This window comes from Canis aureus, chromosome 32 (genome assembly GCF_053574225.1).
Source record: "Canis aureus isolate CA01 chromosome 32, VMU_Caureus_v.1.0, whole genome shotgun sequence".
NCBI lineage: Eukaryota > Metazoa > Chordata > Mammalia > Carnivora > Canidae > Canis > Canis aureus.
The window spans coordinates 3185540-3206179 of record NC_135642.1 but is presented as its reverse complement, the minus strand read 5'-3'; positions in this window follow the sequence as shown (position 1 = coordinate 3206179).

The window sequence follows — 20640 nt, the reverse complement described above, 5'->3', positions numbered from 1 at the left end:
AATGCAGTTGCAATATGGTGCCTATTATATTAGAAGTATTTTATCTGATTTTTGCATTTATTATCCTTTCTTTTCAGGTTGAGGAGGCATTATACGTCTTCATAAGTGTTATTTATTTATTTATTTATTTATTTATTTATTTATTTATTTATTTATTCCTTATTTCCTTCTGATATAAAATTATTACTTTGTTCCCACTGAAGGAACTCTATAAAAATAAGGCAAAAGATAATTCAACAATTCTTAAAATGTCTTCACACTTGGAGCCTGATTCATTTAAGTCAATTTTCAAAATAAATCTTATTTATTAGGAAAAAAACAAAGATTTATAGTGAAATTGAGAAGATAGTACAGAGCATTCGCATGCACTTGCACTCAGTTTCTCCAATTATTGATATCTTATATTAGTACGGTACAAATATTAGCTAATGAACCAAGAGTAAAAAATTCGCATTAACCAAAGACCATAATTTATTCAGATTTCCTTAGTTTTTTCTAAGTTAACATCCCTCATATCACATTCCATTTGTCCTCCTGTTTTCTTAGGCTTCTCTGGATTGTGACAGTCTTTCAGGCTTTCCTTGTTGTTCTTGAACTGGAACACTTTGAGAAGTAGAGTATTTTGTAAAATTTCCCTCATTTGGGATATGTCTTTCGTTTATCTCATGACTGAACTGTTTTTGTGGATTATATACAGAGATATACTGCCATTTTCATTATATCATATAAAGGATAGATACTATCAACATGATTTATCAGTCTTGGTATCGATCTGATCATCTTGCTGAGGTAGTGTTTCTCAGCTTTCTCCGTAGTAAACTGATTCTTTATTATTATTGTTATTAGTTATTATTATTATTATATTATCAATATTATTTTAAGTTTTTCATATTATATTTTCTAGGAGGAAGTTACTATGTGTATTCCGGAAATAAGAGTGGGAAGCTATGCTCATGAACTTGACGGTGAAATGTATGCACAAATTGTTTGAAATTCTTCTACATCGGAGATTTTTCTTCCTTCTGGGTTTTTTGTTTGTTTCTTTTTCAAAGATGTTTTCTATTTATTTGAGAGAGAGAGGAGAGAAAAAGCATGATCGAGAGGGGCAGAGGGAGAGGGAGAAGCAGGTTCCCTGCTAAACAGGGAGCCTGCCTTGGGACCTGGATCAGGATCTGAGCCTAAGGCAGAAGCTTAACTGACTGAGCCACCCAGGTGCCACTCTTTCTTTTTTTCTTTCTTTTTTAATAATAAATTTATTTTTTTATTGGTTTTCACTTTGCCATCATACAGAAGAACACCAAGTGCTGATCACCCATTCACCCCCACTGCCTGCCCTCCTCCCCTTCCATTACCCCTAGTTCATTTCCCTGAGTTAGGAGTCTATGTTCTGTCTCCCTTTCTGATATTTCTCACACATTTCTACTCCCTTCCCTTATATTTCCTTTCACTATTACCTATATTCCCCAAACGAATGAGAACGTACAATATTTGTCCTTCTCCGATTGACTTACTTCACTTAGCATAATACCTTCCAGTTCCATCCACGCTGAAGCAATTTTGGGTATTTGTCATTTCTGATGGCTGAGCAAGGCCCACCTTTTCTCTCTCTTCATCTTCTGAGTCTCCTATGATATGAATGTTATTGTTTTAATAAGTGGCTGACTTCCCTACGTCTGCCTCTGTCATCCATAACCTTTCTTGTTTTTTTTTTTTTTAAAGATTTTATTTATTTATTCATGAGAGACACAGAGGGACAGGCAGAGACACAGGCAGAGGGAGAAGCAGGCTCCCTGCAGGGAACCTGATGCAGGACTCGATCCTGGCACCCCGGGATCATGCCCTAAACCGAAGGCAGATGCTCAACCGCTGAGCCACCCAGGCGTCCCAACCTTTCTTGTTTTTAAGGCTTCCACTTGGGACTGCATCTCAGTTATAGCATTTTTAACATTGGCCTGACTAGATTTTAGTTCTTTTATTTCTACAGTAAGGGATTCTCTAGTTTTCTTCTGTGTTCTTTTTCCAGTCCAGCTGGTACTTTATAATCATTGTTTTAAACTGTAGTTAGACATCATATATGTGTATTGATGGACTTCCTGGCTGTGAGTACTACCTCATGTTATTTTATGGAGGTGAATTTCTCCATCTCATTACTTTTTCCAGAAAAGAAAATGGGAAGAAAAAGAAAACCAAGAAAAACAATAACAACTGCTCTCTAAAAAAAACCCACCAAATTATTTTGGCCTGCTTGTTAAAAGATTCTAAATCCCAAAATATGAAACACAATTAAAGTAACATGAAAGTAAAAATAAGAAATATATAAGGTACATACATAAAAATTAAATAAGGCAATTAATAAAAAAGAATCAAAGAAAATAAATGAAAATAAAGCACAAAGTACAAAGGAAGCTAGACCCTACTTTCCAGGCAGAGCTGAAGCTCTGCAGCATCAGTGGTCCAACAACTTGGTGGCAGTGAGTGGTCTGTGCCGGGTCTGGGGATGGGCTGTGGCGCTGATTATCAGGAGCACATCTGCCTCATAGATGGAACTGATGGGTGAGAGGCGGGTTGGGCGTCAGCGCCTCTGGAGTCTAGCAGGAGGCGCTCTGCTGCTCCCTGAGACCTGACCCTGATGGGCGGGATGCGGGAGGGGTCTCTGGGTCCTCTGGCTCTGGGGCTGAGCATACTGTCCCCCAGTCTGCAGGGGCCTCCACAGAGGAGCCCCCAAGCCCCCGGGTCTCCGCTGCTTCTCTCAGAACCCTGTGTTCACTCTGCCTGCGTCCGAGCATCTTTTGTTTTTGTTTTTTTATCTCAGACTGTTGTGCCCAAGATTGCGAATCCGAGAAACCACCGAGAAGCCGACACTGATGAAAACACACGAGGGTTTACTTACAAGCTCGAGCTTGTGTCCAATATACCCGACAGAGCAGAGCAGGGAGATGGACCCCGAGGTAGGTTTTAGCTTAGTTTTAAGGGCTTGTCTCTGGGACCTCCAGAAGGGCTGGAGCAATTCCTCAATTTCTGTTTACATTTTGATATAGGGCCTTCAAGGGATTGAGCTCTCTTCCCATTCTAATAGGGACTTCCTGCCCTTGGCCTGGGCTCAGTTTTTTTTTTTTAAGTTTACTTAACCTTTAATCTAAAACTCATGGGAGTAAACAGGGAGACAACATCTCATTGTAATAGCCGGTGACTAAGAACGAAGCAACAGATTCTTTCTCCAATCAGAACAATGAACTGTCACAACTCAATATTCGTTTAATGACTCAATATTCATTTAATGGTGGGCTCAGTTTTGATTCTATTGTGGGGCTTTCTAGGTCATTAAGCTGTAAACTTTTGTTTTTTTCCTGTAACTGAAGTAATGTAAAATTCAGCTCTTCTTCACAGGAGCCTGGGATGGCTGGGCGTGTGCTAACACTTAATTTAAATTGGAATGGCCTTAATTTTCTAGGCCTCCATGTGTCCTGTCCCATCCTATCTAGCTCCTTCCCTCTTCCCAGGAGCTCCTAAGAGAGCCATTGCAAATGACCTCAGCATGGCATCCTGTGTTGGGGGACAGGCCCAGGGATTTGGGATCAGGAAGACCTGGAGCACGAGCGTCCTAGCTGTGCAGCGGTGTTCGATGCTGCAGACTCTTATTCCCTAAGGCTATCTTGACAACTGTCTTTCTACATAGAAAACCTCTCCTTGGGATCCCTGGGTGGCGCAGCATTTTGGCGCCTGCCTTTGGCCCGGGGCGCGATCCTGGAGACCCGGGATCGAATCCCACGTCGGGCTACCTGCATGGAGCCTGCTTCTCCCTCTGCCTGTGTCTCTGCCTCTCTCTCTCTCTGTGTGACTATCATGAATAAATAAATAAAATCTTTAAAAAAAAAAGAAAAAAGAAAACCTCTCCTTTGTCTTTAAAAGATGAGGAGCGAGTTAAAGCATTTTTTCTCAGCACATCTCATTGCTGAGATTCCAATCTGAGACGTATTTCCTGTTAATAAGGATAATTTACTACTATCCGTAGTACTATGGTTAAAATATTCTGACACAAGTAATTCAGAGGGATAAGGGTTTCTCATCTCTTTCTTCACAGTTCAGTCACTCATCAGGAAATGCATCTGTATGGATTTGGAACGAACTGAGAGACATTATTGCCAATGGTCCTATTATTATGTGAAGGATTCTTCCCTGAGATTCTTCCCCTGTTTCAACTGACACTGAAACACTGTGAACTCTTTGGAAGACAAATGTCAAGGAAATAAATGTTATGCATTGTTAAATTTAAATGCACTTGCAATATGGTGTCTATTATACTAGAATTATTTTTATCTGATTTTTGTTATTTATTATCCGTTCCTGCTTTTCAGGTTGAGGAGGCATTATACGTGTTCCTAAGTGTTTTTCTTTCTTTCTGATCTAAAATTCTTACTCTGTTTCCATCAAAGGAACTCTTTAAGAATAAGGCAAAAGTTAATTCAACTATTCTTAAAATGTCTTCACACTTGGAGCCTGATTCATTTAAGTTAATTTTCAAAATAAATCTTATTCATTAGGAAAAAAACAAAGATTTATAGGGAAATTGAGAAGATAGTACAGTGCATTCACATGCACTTGCACTCAGTTTCTCCAATTATTGATATCTTATATTAGTACGGTACAAAGATTAGCTAATGAATCAATATTAAAATAGTCGCATTTATCAAAGACCATATTATGTTCAGATTTCCTTAGTTTTTGCTAAGTTACCAACCCTCATATCACATTCCGTTTGTCCTTCTGTTTTCTTAGGCTCCTCTGGATTGTGACAGTCTTTCAGCCTTTCCTTGTTGTTGTTGAACTGGAACACTTTGAGAAGTAGAGTATTTTGAAAAATTTCCTTCAGTTGGGACATGTCTGTTGTTTATCTCATGATTGAACTGTTTTTGTGGATTATATACAGAGATATACTGCCATTTTCATTATATCATATAAAGGATAGATACTATCAACATGATTTATCAGTCTTGGTATCGATCTGATCATCTTGCTGAGGTAATGTTTGTCAGCTTTCTCCGTAGTAAACTGATTCATTATTGTTATTATTTTATTATTATGATTATATTATCATTATTATTTTAGGTTTTTCTAAATATATTTTGTAGAGGAAAGTTACTTTGTGTATTGCACACTTAAGAGTGGGAAGCTATGCTCATGAACTTGTGGGTGGAATGTCTGCACAAATTGTTTGAAATTCTACTACATGGGAGATTTCTCTTCCTTCTGGGTTTGTTTGTTTCTTTTTCAAAGATGTTATTTATATATAGGAGAGAGAGAGGAGAAAAAGCATGATCGAGAGGGGCAGAGGGAGAGGGAGAAGCAGGTTCCCTACTGAACAGGGAGCCTGCCTTGGGACCTGGATCATGATTTGTGCCTAAGTCAGAAGCGTAACTGAGCCACCCAGGTGCCACTCTTTCTTTCTTTCTTTCTTTCTTTCTTTCTTTCTTTCTTTCTTTCTTTCTTTCTTTCTTTCTTTCTTCTTTTAAATAATAAATTTATTTTTTATTGGTGTTCAGTTTGCCAAATCAGAATAACACCCAGTGCTCATCCCATCTAGTGCCCCCCTCAGTTCCCGTCACCCGTTTACTCTCAACCCTGCCCTCCTCCCCTTCAGTCACCCCTAGTTCAATTCCAAGTTAGGAGTCTTTATGTTTTGCCTCCATTTCTGATATTTCCAACATATTTCTACTCCCTTCTCTTATATTCCCTTTCACTATTACCTATATTCCCCAAATGAATGAGAACATACAATGTTTGTCCTTCTCCGATTGTCCTACTTCACTCAGCATAATACCTTCCAGTTCCATCCACTTTGCAGCAAATGGTGGGTATTTGTCATTTCTGATGGCTGAGTAAGGCCCACCTTTTCTCTCTCTTCATCTTCTGAGTCTCCTATGATATGAATGTTACTGTTTTAATAAGTGGCTAACTTCCCTACGTCTGCCTCTGTGGTCCATAACCTTTCTTGTTTTTAAGGCTTCCACTTGGGACTGCATCTCAGTTATAGCATTTTTAACGTTGGACTGACTTGATTTTAGTTCTTTTATTTCTACAGTAAGGGATTCTCTAGTTTTCTTCTGTGCTCTTTTTCCAGCCCAGCTGCTAACTTTATAATCATTGTTTTAAACTGTAGTTAGATACCATATATGTTTATTAATGAACTTCCTGGCTGTGAGTACTACCTCATGTTATTTTATGATGGAGAATTTCTCCATCTCATTATTTTTTCCAGAAAAGAAAGAAGGAAGAAAAAGAAAAACCAAGAAAAACAATAACAACTGCCCTCCAAAAGAAAAAAAAAAACACCAATTTATTTTGGCCTGCTTGTTAAAAGATTCTAAATCCCAAAATATGAAACACAATTAAACTACCATAAAAGTAAAAATAAGAAATATATAAGGTACATACATAAAATTAAAAGAAGGCAATTAATAAAAAAGAATCAAAGAAAATAATTGAAATTAGAGCAGAAACTACAAAGGAATAGACCCTACTTTCCAGGGAGAGCTGAAGCTCTGAAGCCTCTGTGGTCTAACAACTTGGTGGCAGCGAATGGTCTGTGTGGGGTCTGGGGATGGGCCTTGGCGCTGATTGTCAAGTGCACATCTGCCTGGGAGTTGCACCTGCGGAGTCAGAGGCGGGGTGGGCGTCAGTGCCTCTGGGCTCCAGCGGGCTGCACTGTGCTGCTCCCTGAGTCCTGGCTCTGATGGGGGGATGCCGGTGGGGCAGCTGGGTCCTCTGGCTCTATGGCAGAGCATTTTTCCCCCCAGTCTGCTGGGGCCTCCACAGAAGAGCTCCAAAGCCCCCGGGTCTCTGCCGCTTCTCTCAGAAACCTGTGTTCACTCTACCTGCATCCGAGCTTCTTTTGCTTGTTTGTTTTTTTTTATCTCAGACTGTTGTGCCCACGATTGTGAATCTGAGAAATCACAGAGAAGCCAACACCAATGCAAACACACGAGGATTTATTTACAAGCTCGGCCTTGTGTCCAAGTATACCCGACAGAGAGGAGCAGGGACTTGGACCCTGAGGTGGGTATTAGCTTATTTTTAAGGGCTGGTCTCGGGGAATTCCCAAAGGGCTGGAGTAATTCCTCAAGTTCTGTTTACATTTTGTTATGGGGCCGTCAAGGGCATTGAGATCTGTTCTAATAGGGGCTTCCTGCCCTTGGCCTGGGCTCAGTTTTTATTCTATTGTGGGGCTTGCTGTGTCCTGAAAATGAGCATTCAGGAAGGAAATGATGGATGTGACTCCCTTCTCAGGAGCATCACAGAGAATAAATAATGAGACTGAACCAAAAGAGCACAAGACTTGTGCACTGAGCCATACCAGGCTCTGGGAGGCCGTCCTGGGCTCGTGGGTTGGAACCCTCATCTTGTAAAAATGTCTGCAGTTCCTGAAGCACCCTCAATTACAATGTTATTCCTGTCAAATCATGGTGGCAGATCCCATAAATAGTGGAAAAAAACCCATAACATCCATCTGCCCCGAAATATGACACCAGACAGCAAATCAGTATTGGATTAGCAGTACAGATCCGGATGCAGCAGTTTCCTATTTCAAACGATGTCACAGAGACAAAGGATAAAGCAGTGTTGTCCTCGGGACCCCGCCTGGCTCTGTCGGTTAAGCATTGGACTCCTTACCTCACCTCCAGTCCTGATCTCCTGGTTGTGAGTTCTAGCCCTGGCCTGGTCCATGGACGAGGCCTGACGCCTACTTAAACAAACCAGACCCACGAGGGTTGGTCCCAGCATAAGCTGGAGGAGCAGAACAGAGAGTCCAGAAGGAAACATGCTCTGATACAACTGATTTTTTAACTTAATTTAATTTAAACCCAATTAATTAACGTATAGAGTATTATACTTTCAAAGGAAGAATTCAGGGATTCACCAGTTGGAGATAACCACAGTGCTCGTGACATCACGTGCCCTCCTTCATGCCGGTCCCCTGTTAACCCCCCCACCCTGCTTCCAATGACCATCAGTTTGTTTCCTATCATTAAGAGTCTATATTTCCTGCATCTGTTTTCATCTTATTTGTTTTTCCTTCCCTTCACAGTTGTTATCTGCTTTGGTTCTTTAATTCCACTTATGAGTGACACCACACGGTCATTCTCTTTCCCGTCTGACTTATTTCACTTAACCTGATCCCTCTAGTTCTATCCACGTCATTGCAAATGGCAAGATTTCCTTCTCTTTGATAGTTGAGTAGCATTCCTCTCTCTATGACCATCATCTATCTCCCATCCTTTTTATCCATCATCTGCCACAGGGCACCGAGGCTCCTCCCACAGTGTGGCTACTATGGACCCGGATGCTGTGGACATCGGGACATGCAGGTGTCCTGATTCTCACTGCATCCGTATCTTCGGAGTGAGCTCAGGCCATTCACCTGCTGGTCACAGGGAGGCTCTATTTGTAACTCCTGAGGAGCCTCCACACTGTTTCCAGGGCGGCTGCACCAACCAGCCCGCAGTCCCGCCGACAGTGGAAGAGGGTTGAGTGAGTTTTGCGGGACGTGGTAAGAGACTGGTCCACATTTCATTTCGCATTCTGTGGGCTCCAATTCCGTGTCCTTAAGTATTTCTGGGGAAGCCGGGTGTTGGGTTCTATTTAAGTGAGACGTTTCTGAAACTAACAGGCCACAGCTGGAGCTTGGAAAGAGGCAGATGTGGCCCCTGGAGTGCCCGCTGCCTCCTGCAGCGCCTGAGCATCCCACAGGGGGCGCCGGAGCCCAGCTCCACCCAGGGGGCATGAATGTGCAGTACGCCTCCTCTGCCTGCACTGACAGGAGCCAGCCTGTGCTGGGGAGGCCTGAGGAGGACGTGGGGACACGTCCATGCTGATGAGCTGCAGCTTCAGGAAATTGTGGGCTCACATCCACACTGAAAGGAGCCCCTGGGCTGCCTCAGGACCCAGGGGTTGTCTTCAGGAAGATGTGGGCCCGCATCCACACTGACAGGAGCCCCTGGGCCACCTCAGGACATAAGTTGAGGCTTCTGGAAGCTGGGGGCCGCATTCACGGTGACAGGAGCCCCTGCCTCCTCAGAATCCTCGGTGACGCTTTGGGAGGACGTTGGGTGACATCGACACAACAGGATGCTGATTTCCTTAGGACCCCCGGTGTTGACTTAGGGAAATATGGGATGCGTCCATGCAGACAGAAGACCCCCGCCTTGTCAGGGCCTTTGGTGAGGCCTAAGAAAAATGTGGGTGCCTCATCCACACTGACAGGATTCTCCAGCCTCCTCAGGACCCACTGTGAAGGTTTGGGAAGATTTAGGGCCACATGTATGCTGACAGGAACCCCAGCCTCCTCAGGTCTTATGGTGAGGCTTGAGGAAAATGTGGGTCACCTCAACACTAACAGGACCTCCGTCCTCCTCAGGACCTGCACTAAAGCTTCAGGAAATATGGGGCTGCATCTATGCTGACAGGCGCCCACAGCCTCCTCAGGATCCGCGGTGAGTTTTCAGGGGATGTGGGGCCATGTCCAGGCTGACAGGAGCCCCCGGCCACCTGAGGACCTTCTGTGAGTCTTCCCGCCGTCCTCAGGACCCGCTGACTATCACTCAGGAACACGTGGGGCCATGTCCACACTCACAGGAGCCCTGCTTCCTCAGGACCCCCTGGAGGACTTTGGAGGCGCTGTTGGGGGCCTCGTCCACATCAGAAGGGACTACTCAGAACCACAGGGTATGTGAATGGGTAGAATGAATGAGAGGATCAGGGGAGGGGAGTCAGTTGGTGGTTAGGCTTAGGTTAGATGTTAGGTATTTGTGATTAAGCTTATGGTTATGGATTAGAGGTTAGGATGAGGGATAAGGGTAAGGGTCAGTGGTTAGGAGTTAGGATGGGGATTAGGGATTAGGGAACGAGGTTAGGGTTAGTGACAGTATTTAGAGTTAGGGTTAGGGTTTAGCCTTTAGGTATAGGGCAGGACGTTTGGAGGTGGGGTTAGGGTTATGGTTACAGTTAGGGTTGGGCTTAGGTTTGCAGTTAGGGTGAGGTGTTAGGGTGTGAGTTAGGGTTAGGGGTAAGGGTTAGGGGTTAGTATAAAATTTAGGGCTAGGCTTAGGGTTAGGGCGAGGGTTAGGTTTAGGATAGTGGTTAGGGCTAGGGTTATGATTAGTGTTTAGTTAGGGTTTAGGGTGAGGTCAGGGTAGGGTCAGGGTATGGTTTTGGAAAAGGGTAGGAGATAGGTATAGGGAGTGGTTTAGGAGTTAGGTTTAGGGTACAGGTTAGAGTACAGTTTGGGGGTATGAGATAGGATTAGTATTAGAGGGTTAGGGTTAGGGTACAGGTTAAGGTTAGGAATAGGATTTGAGTACATTAAGTTAAGGTTAGATTTAGAGGTTAGGGTCAGATTTAAGGTAGGGGTCAGGGTTAAGGGTTTAGAATAGGTTTAGGATTTAGGGTGAGGGTTGGCAGGAAGGTTCCGTGAACCTGTTTTGGTCTTGGGGTTTGTGTTTGGTTTTCGATTAGTGATGGGTCTTGTTTAAGGGTTAGGTTAACATTAGGATTAAGTGTAGGCTTACGGTTATGTCTGTATATGGTTAGAGTTTCTGTCTTGGCATGTGCCTGCACTGGGACTCCTAATATCTTGGGCATTTTAGTTTTATGCACTCTATTTAGGTTTTGGGTTCAAAGATAGCCTGACTCCACCAAGTCAGTGGCCTCCCCAGAGAATCAAAATCCAGGCTTCTGATGGGGTCAGAATAGACATGGCAGGCTTCTCCCGAGCTGAGCTAAGGAGGGAATTTGTGGCTCTAAAGACTCTTTATTTGGATTTACAGTTGCCTTTCTGATTTTATCTCTTGTGCGCACATGTTTCCTCTATACTACCAATTATTATTTTAAAGTTTTATTGAATTCCTGTTTGTGAACACAGTATGATATAGTTTCAGGTTTACCACATAGTAGTTAGACCCTTGGATACAACACCTGGTACTTGTCACAGGTGGCCTCCACTGTCCCTATCCCCTGACTCACCATCCCCCCCACCTTCCCCTGGTATTTATTAGTTTATTCTCTGTGGTTAAGAGTGTGTATCTTGGTTTGCTACTCTCAAAAAATTCACATGTGAATGCAACTGTATGGTATTTGGTATCTGTCTTTCTCTGACTGACTGAGTTCATTTAGCATAAATCCTTTCCACTCCTTCCACGTCATTGTAAATGGCTTCATTTCATCCCTTCTGATGACCCAGTGATGTCGCAGTGTGTATATTTACCACATCTTTCTGCCCATTCATCTGTCGATGGACATTTGGGCTGTATCCACAGGTTGGCTGTGTTGATAATGCTGCTACAAACACTGGGCTGCGTGTCCCTCCTGGAATCTACTAAAGTACTTCTGTATCCTCGAGGTAAATATCTAGCTCTGCAAATTTGGAATCATAGGGTAGCTCTATTTTTAACTTCTTTTTTTTAAATTTTTTTTTATGATAGTCACAGAGAGAGACGCAGAGACACAGGCAGAGGGAGAAGCAGGCTCCATGCACCGGGAGCCCAAAGTGGGATTCGATCCCAGGTCTCCAGGATCGCGCCCTGGGCCAAAGACAGGCACCAAACCACTGCAACACCCAGGGATCCCCCTTTTTTTTTTTAACTTCTCGAGGACCCTCCACACTGTTTTCCACAGTGACTACATCTGTTCGAATGCCCACCAGGAGTGTAAGGGGGCTACCCTTTCTCCAAAGCCTCACCAACACCTGCTGTTTCTTGTGTTGTTAATTTTAGCCATTATGACGGCTCTCAGGTAACATATCATTGTGGTTTTGGTTTGCATTTCCCTGATGATGAGTGACGCTTTGTGTCTTTCCGTGAGTCTGGTGGCCATCTGGCTGTCTTGTCAGAGACAAAGTCCATTCATTTTTCTGCCCATCTCCAGTTGCATAATTTGTTTTTAGGATCTTGAGATATATTTCCTTTATGTGTTTTGCATACTAACTCTTTATTGGATGTGTTGTTTACCAATATCTCCTTTCATTTTGTATGTTGCCTTTTAGCTTTGGTTGTTTCCTTCATTTTGCAGAAGCTTTTCATTTTGATGAAGTCCCAATAGCATTTTTGCTTTTGTTCCCTCACCTCAGTGGCATATCTAGAATGAAAATTCATTGTCCAATGTCAAAGACTTTGCTGCATATCTTTTCTTCTTTGATTGCTTTCAGGTCTCACATTTAGGTCTTTCATCCATTTTGAATTTATTTTTTATATATATGGTGTAAGAAAGTGGTCCAGTGTGATTCTTCTGCATGTGGCTGCCTGGTTTTCCCAACACCATTTGTTCTTATCCTGGGGTCAGGGTTAGGGTTTGTTGAAGAGACTTGTCTTTGTGCCATTGGATATTCCTTCCTGCCTTGTTGTCGATTAATGGATCATAGAGTTACAGGTTTGTATCTTGTTTCGGCTTTCCATTCAATTCTATTGATCTAAGCATCTCCTGTTGGGAGATTCTTCATTGCTGATTCATTTCGTTGCTGGTTATCTGTGTGTTCAAGTTTCTTATTTCTTCCTTTATCATTTTTGCTATGTTATATATTTCCAGGAATTGATCTATTTCTTCCAGGTTCTTGGCATATAATTTTTCATAATGTTCTCATATAATCTTTTGTATTTCTCTAGTGTTGGTTGTTATTTCTCTTTTTTCATTTGTGATTTTACTTGGGTCCTTTCACATCTTTGTATCTGTTCTCTTTTTAAAAGATTTTATTTATGTATTCATGCAAGACACAGAGAGGCAGAGGTATAGGCAGAGGGAAATGAGGCTCCATACGGGGAGCCTGATGTGGGACTTGATCCCCCAGGACCCCGGGATCATGACCTGAGCCAAATCAGATGCTCAACCACTGAGGCACCCAGGTGCCTTGCTGATTCAATTCCTTTGCTAGTTATGGGTCTGTTTGTATTTTCTATTTCTTCATATTTCAGTTTTGCTCGTTTGCACATTTCTAGGGATTTGTCCATTTCTTCCAGGTCTTACAGTCTGTTAGTGTATAATCTTCATAGTATTCCCTTATATTTGTCTTATTTTTCTGGTGTTGATTTGATCTCTGTTCTCTCATTTGTGGTTTTATTTATTTAGGTCTTTTCTCTTTTCTCGTTGATAAGGCTGCTTAGGGCTTGATCCATTTTATTATTCATTTTGAAGAACCAGCTCTTAGTTCTGTTATTCCATTCTACTGTTTTGTTGTTTCTGTATTGTTTATTTCTGCTGTCATCTTAAATTTTTCCCTTATTCTGTAGCCTTTAGGCTTTGTTTGCTATTCCTTTTTCAGCTCCTTCAGGTGTAGGGTTAGGTTTTGTATTGGAGACTTCTTGTTTCTTGAGGTAGGCCTGTATTGCTATGTACTTCCCTCTTAGGACTGCCTTTGCTACATCCCAGACGTTTGGAGAAACATGTTTTCATTTTCATTTGTTTTAAATTTCCTCTTTAATTTTCTGGTTGCTCCATTCATTCTCTAGTAGGATGATCATAAACTCCAAGTTCTTTTGGTCTGTCCAATTTTTTTCTTACTGTCGACTTCCAGTTTCATAGCGCCTTGGTCCGAAAATGTACAAGGTGTGATATCAACCTTCTTGTACCGGTTGTACCTGTCGAGGGCTAATTTGTGGGCCCTGATATGATCTGTTCTGGAGAATGTCCCATATGCAATTGAATGGAATGTGTATTCTGCTTTCGGATCTAATATTCTAACTATATCTGTGGAGTCCCTGTGGTCCAGTGTGTCAAGGCTATTGTTCCCTTTTTGATTTTCTGCATAGACGATCGGTCCATTGCCATAAGTGGGTGTTGAAATCCTCTGTCAGGATATTATTATCAGTGAGTTCCTGTACGTTGTTGTTAGTTGGTTTCTATATTTAGGTACTCCCATGTTGGCAGCATAAATATTTAGCTGTTAGATCTTGATAGTCTTTTTAATTATGAAATAATGTTCTTCTTCATCTCTTCTTACAATATTTGTTCTTTCCTTTTGAGATTTAAATATTTTATTTATTTATTCATGAGAGATACACAGAGAAGCAGAAGCAGAAACATAGGCATAGCGAGAGGCATGCTCCCCTAAGGGAGGCCAATGTGGGACTCGATCCTGGGATCCCAGGATCACACCCTGAGTAAAAGGCAGATGCTCAACCACTGAGCATGTGCCCCCAGGGTTTGGTATCAAATCTCGTTTGTCTGATATAAGTATGTGTCCTCCAGCTTTCTTTTGATATCCATTTGCGTTGTAGATGATTTTCCCTCTCCTGACTATCAATCTGCTGGTGTCTATAGGTCTAAGGTGAGCATCTTGTAGGCAGCATACAGATGGATCTTGTTTTTTTAACGACAATTTTATTTATGAGAGAGAGAGAGGCAGAGAGAGAGGCAGAAAATTAGGCAGAGAGAGAAGCAGAGTCCCCACTAGGAGCCCAATATGGGACTCAATCCCAGACTACAGGATCACAGCCTGGGTCAAAGGCAGATACTCAACCCCTGAGCCACCCAGGCATCCCGGATCATGTGTTTAAGCCACTCTGATACGCTATATCTTTTAATTGGAACATTTAGTCTATTGGCATTCAGAGTGATTATTCAAAGATATGAACTTGTGCCTTTGTGTTACAGGAGGAGTTGGAGTTTCTGGTGATGTTCTCTGGTCCTTTCTAGTCTTTGTTGCTTTTGGTCTCTTTTTTTCCCCCACTAGAAGAGTCCCTCTTAAAATTCCTTACTGGACTGGGTAACTGGTCACTGGTTAAGTGAACTCCTTTATATTTTGCCTGTCTGGGAAAATCTTTCTCTCTCTTTCTATCCTGAATGACACCCTTGCTGAAGCAAGAATTCATACAAATTGGACTCCAATAAAAAGAAATATAAAAACATAAAATAAATTTTTGCTATTATGATTGTGGAAAATGGCATTTAGTAGGAAAAGCAGAAGCTGAAATAGAAGAGTAATAATTTCACCATCCATGGCCTTCACAGGGACCTGGTGTCCTTTCCTAGGAGGGGCCCCCCTCTATAGGATGCTTCCTGCCCCTTTGCGCTCCTTTTTGGAACACAGCAGGCACATCTCCGTGCCACCAGCACCTCTGCAGTCATGGTTTATAGCATCTTCCAGGTATCCTATTTGGGACCATGGCGTCGTGTATGTAACCATCCAGCTGCTGTTTGACAACATTTAGGGGATTCTGACTTTTGTTGGTTGTGGGGTGTGTGTGTGTCTATCACATGAAGCTATCACATCCAGCTATCAGATCTTCCGGCTAGGTCACCCAAATGCCGAAATAGTTGGCACAACATCATTTCTGGTGCTGATGCTGGGTGGCTAGCTGGGCTCTCCTGGCTGACCCAGGGCTCGCTCCTGAGGTGAATTTCAGCCAGAGGTTCAGCTGAGTTGGAAGGTCTGGCTCGGCCACAATCCCATGTCCGGCAGTGGGTCTCCTCGAGCGCCGCCTGCTTTTCTTCTCCCCGATGCCTCTCCAGCAGGGAGCAGGGCCTCGGGGCCACCCTGGGGGGATCTCCAGAGGTGCCGGGTGCCCATTACGGGGAGCCATGGGGCAGCCTGTGTGTGGGAGTAGGGGTGGTGATGGGGCTGGAGTTCCTCGGTCCTCTGTGCTGCCTGGCCTTCAGGACAAGCCCCATGCTCACCCAGCCCCTACTCACTAGGGTGAGGAGGGTGCCCTCTCTACACACTGGTGTGAGAGATCCAGCACCACAAGGTGTGCACAGTGAGTCCACCTGGTGAGGGTGGCCCAGGTGCATGATCTTCAAGTGTGGGGCCCAGGAAATTTATCAAAAATCCCCTATCCCTGGACAAGCAGAGCAGGACTGATTCAATTTTGTGCTACAACTGCCACCTCCCCTATGACCCCCACATGACCTGCTTATGTCTTAAGGCGTTGCCCCATTCCAGTCAGCCGCTGGGCACACCGTAATCGTAAATCGGCTCATAACAATGTAACCCTGCTTTGTGCCCACCAAAACTGCACGCCGATTCTGACCAAAGAAATAGGCCAGGTCAAGTGGATCCTATAGGGTGAAGTGTAATTCAATCGGCCACCTGCAATTGGACCGACACGACTGTGCAACTTTCTGTGTATCCCATGGTACGATGGCCCTTGTAAAGCTGCTACGCCTCTTAGTCTCAGGGTTCAAATCCCTGCTCCACTGTGTCGGGTGCACTAGGACACAAGCTCCAGATTGTAAGGAACGCTTGGGAGTTTGCATCGGTGTTGGCTCCTCAGTGGTTTCTCTGATTCACAATCTTGGGCACAACTCAAAGGCCTACTGTCCTAACATCCCTTCTAGGACCATGCTGACCGCCCGGCAGGCCCTCTCTGCCCCAGACACACAGGCACAGGGATGCGGGGAGGGGAGGAAGTGCCCTGTACCTGGCCAGCCATGGCCTCCTGGAAAGAGGGAGCACAGACATCTGGGTCGCTTTCCATAGACCCTGGTGACCTGAGGCTTCCTGGTGTCATTCTGTCCCAGGCCCTCCTGGTCCGTGGGGCACAGCCTGAGTCCCAGTAAAGTCTGTTGGGTCCTGACCCCGGCATCTGGCCACCCGTGGAAGGCACGTGGGGACGTGTGCTGGGTGTTCCTGGCGGCGCCCCTGCAGGGGCTGGTGGGGCCTAGGTGGTACCCCCTCCTCCTCTCTGGGGGTCTCTCCATGCCCCGTGAACAGTGTTCTGGGAGACACAGAAGTGGGCTGGCTGTGCATTTTCACACCACAAGACTTTATTGACTTTCTACAGTAAACGGGCTCAGAGCCGAGGGTGCACACCTTCCCCTTTGTGATGGAGACCTTTCTGTCCTTTAGGGAAGGGCAAGAATGACATGGGTTGGGGACGGATGCCGGAGTCCCCCACCTGGAAGCATGTGTGGACTCTGGGTGGGGGCGTGTGTCCTGAGGTTTCAGTCTGAGAGACGGTTCTGAGGACAGCAGAGCTGACCTGGACCTGCAGCTCATGGGCTTCTGTGCTGGGTCTCCACAGGGCAGCTGGACCCCGGCCTCAGGCTCCCTGGGGCCCCAGCACCTGTAGGAGCCAGCCTCCTGGTGTGGATGCGGGTGGGGCCCACCATCCAGTTGTGAGAGGGCTGGATCAGCCCGGGGCCAGAATTCAGGGCTAGCCAGGGCCGTGTGGGCTGGATCCCATTAGTCTTTGTGTTGGGCCTGTGGTGGGGGCTCAAATCACCCCAGCCCTCACAGAGCCCAGGGCCAGGCCAGCCCAGATCCCCATGGGATAGGGGCTGGTGTCCTGTGCAGTGTTTGCCGCCCTAAATGAGGGACAGTGGGTGGAGTCAGAGCACAGTGGGTTCTCTGCACCACTCAACTGCACCCACCCTGTTGGGGGCTTCCTGTCTTCCCTCCTCCCTGCAACCCCTGAGTACTCTATGGGACACCCGGGCTTCTGATGGGATTAGGGTATCCAGAGAACCCTGGGGAGGCTGAGCTTGTCCCACAGGGGGCACCTGCATCGGGTCATTGCTGGGGGCCAATGGTGTGATGGTGGATGGTGTGGGGGCAGGGGTATGATGGTGGTGGAGTGTGGGGGATTGTGTAGGGGTCATGGTGTTGGGGTATAGTGTGAGTGGGGATTGTGTGGGGCTGTGTGGGTGTGAGGGGGATGTGTAGGTGGGATACCATTGGGGATGATGATGTAGGAGGATGGTGTGAGAGTGGGGAATGTGGGGGATGTCGTGGGGGGCCTGCGGACACAGGAAATCTCCTTCCTCTATGATGCTAAGGAGACATCTACAGTTAAAGACGACTAGTCTGGGGTTTGCAGTGACACCTGCCCCTGGGGCTCCGTGTGGTCAGTGCAGGGCCCTGGCTGGACCGGGAGCATTATCTGGGGGTCATTTTACTATATATGCTTTCAAATTGCAAATTGTCTCAAATGCATAAAATTTAGAATAATATAAAGCACCGAGAGTGGGTGTCACTCTGACCCGTCCGACCCTCATGGGATCGATGTGGTCCTGCTTCAGCCACGGCTATGCAGCCTGGCCCCCAGGTCCGGTTCCTGCACCCCACATCCCCCACCCCATCCACTGCTTCTCAGGGAGCCGTTCCTCTCCTCTTTGGTCTTCAGCTCCCATGGCTACCCCTGGAGGCCCCATCCTAGTGGCCTCCTCATCCCCGAGGCACCGGGAATGTGGGCACGGGTGTCAGCCCCAGCATCCTACCATGGAGCAGTGTGTTGTTGGCTGCTATTGCTCCCCCGGCCTCAGTAGCCCGGTTTTCCCTACCCAGAAGGCCCAGGGCCTCCCTTGGTGTCCCGAAGACCCCTGGCCCAGCAGCCTGACCCGACCCCCTAGCCATCGCAAAATATGGTGTGGCTGCCGAACATCCTGTTGATGTCCAAGTCTACCTCCAAGATGTCCCTGGAGGAGACCAGTGCCTCCTCCTTCATTTCCTGTGGGAAACCCGGGGAGGAGGAGCAGGCGTGAGGGACACAGACCCCAACCTGTCACGAGCTGCTGTGTTGGGCAGGGAGCCCTGGGGCCACCATGGGAGTGTGTCCTGCCAAAACCTCTTTCCTTCCTCTGGGAGGCCAGGCATGGTGAAAGTGTCCACCGTGCCCGTGACACCTGTGTGAGGGCCTGTGCCCAGCTGTTGTGGGCGGGGAGGTGACTGAGTGTCAGCCTGGATGGGAGGAGATAGTGGTTCAGCCCAGGTGGGAGGGGACATGGGGGTGTTGTGCCCAAGATTGTGAATCCGAGAAACCACTATGGAGCTGACACTGATGCAAACACACAAGGGTTGATTTCCAAACTCGAGCTTGCGTCCAAGTACACCTGACACAGCAGAGCAGGTACTTGGACCCCAAGGTGGTGTTTTTCTTTTAAGGGCTTGTCTCGGGGACCTCCAAAAGGGCTGGAGCAATTCCTCAAGTTGTGTTTACATTTTGACATGGGGCCTTTAAGGACATTGACCTCTGTTCTCATTCTAAGAGGCGCTTCCAGCCCTTGGCGTGGGCTCTGTTCTTATTCTATTGTGGGGCTTTCCAGGGCATTAAGCTGTAAACTTTTGTTTTTTTCCTGTAACTGAAGTAAGGTAAATTTCATCTCTTCTTCACGGGGGCCTGGGATGGCTGGACGGGTTCGAACGCTGAACTTAAAGTGGAAAGGCCTTCATTTTCTTGGCCTCCTTGCGTCCCTTCCCATCCTAACTAGCTCCTTCCCCCTTCCCCGGAGCTCCTAAGAGAGCAATTGCTAATAACCTCAGCCTGGCAGCATGTGTGGGGGACAGGCCCAGAGATTTGGGATCAGGAAGACCTGGGGCACGGACGTCCCAGCTGTGCAACGGGATTCGATGCTGCAGACTCTTATTCCCTAAGGCTATCTTGACAACTGACTTCATACATAAAAAAGCTGTCCTTTCTCTTTATAAGATGAAGTGCGATTCAAAGTGTTTTTTCTCTGCCCTTCTGATTGCTCAGATTCCAATCTGAGACGTATTTCCTGTTAATAAGGATAATTTACTACTATCCGTAGTACTATGGTTAAAATATTCTGACACAAGTAATTCAGAGGGATGAGGGTTTCTCATCCCTTTCTTCACAGCTCAGTCACTCCTCAGGAATTGCATCTTTATGAATTTGAACGAACTGAGATATATTATTACCAGTGGTCCTATTATTATGTGAAGGATTCTTCCCTGAGATTCTTCCCCTGTTTCAACTGACACTGAAACACTTTGAACTCTTTGGAAGACAAATATCAAGGAAATAAATGTCATGCATTGCTAATTTTAAATGCCCTTACAATATGGTGTCTATTATAATAGAAGTATTTTTTATCTGATTTTTGCTATTTATTATCCGTTCCTGCTTTTCAGGTTGAGGAGACATTATACTTCTTCATAAGTGTTTTTCTTTCCTTCTGATATAAAATTATTACTTTGTTCCCATCGAAGGAAGTCTTTAAGAATAAGGCAAAACTTAATTTAACTATTCTTAAAATGACTTCACACTTGGAGCCTGATTCATTTAAGTCAATTTTCAAAATAAATCTTATTTATTAGGAAAAAAAAGAAAGATTTATAGGGAAATTGAGAAGATAGTACAGAGCATTCGTATGCACTTGCACTCAATTTCTCCAATTATTGATATCTTATATCAGTATGGTACAAATATTAGCTAATGAATCAATATTAAAATATTCGCATTAACCAAGGACTATACTTTATTCAGATTTCCTTAGTTTTTGCTAAGTTACCATCCCTCATATCACATTCCATTTGTCCTCCTGTTTTCTTAGGCTCCTCTGGATTGTGACAGTCTTTCAGCCTTTCCTTGTTGTTGTTGCCCTGGAACACTTTGAGAAGTAGAGTATTTTGAAAATTTCCCTCAGTTGAGACATGTCTGTCGTTTATCTCATGATTGAACTGTTTTTGTGGATTATATACAGAGATATACTGCCAATTTCATTATATCATATAAAGGATAGATACTATCAACATGACTTATCAGTCTTGGTATCGATCTGATCATCTTCCTGAGGTAGTGTTTGTCATCTTTCTCCGTAGTTAAGTGATTCTTCCTCTCCTTCTTCTTCTTCTTCTTCTTCTTATTATTATTATTATTATTATTATTATTATATTATCATTATTATTTTAAATTTTTC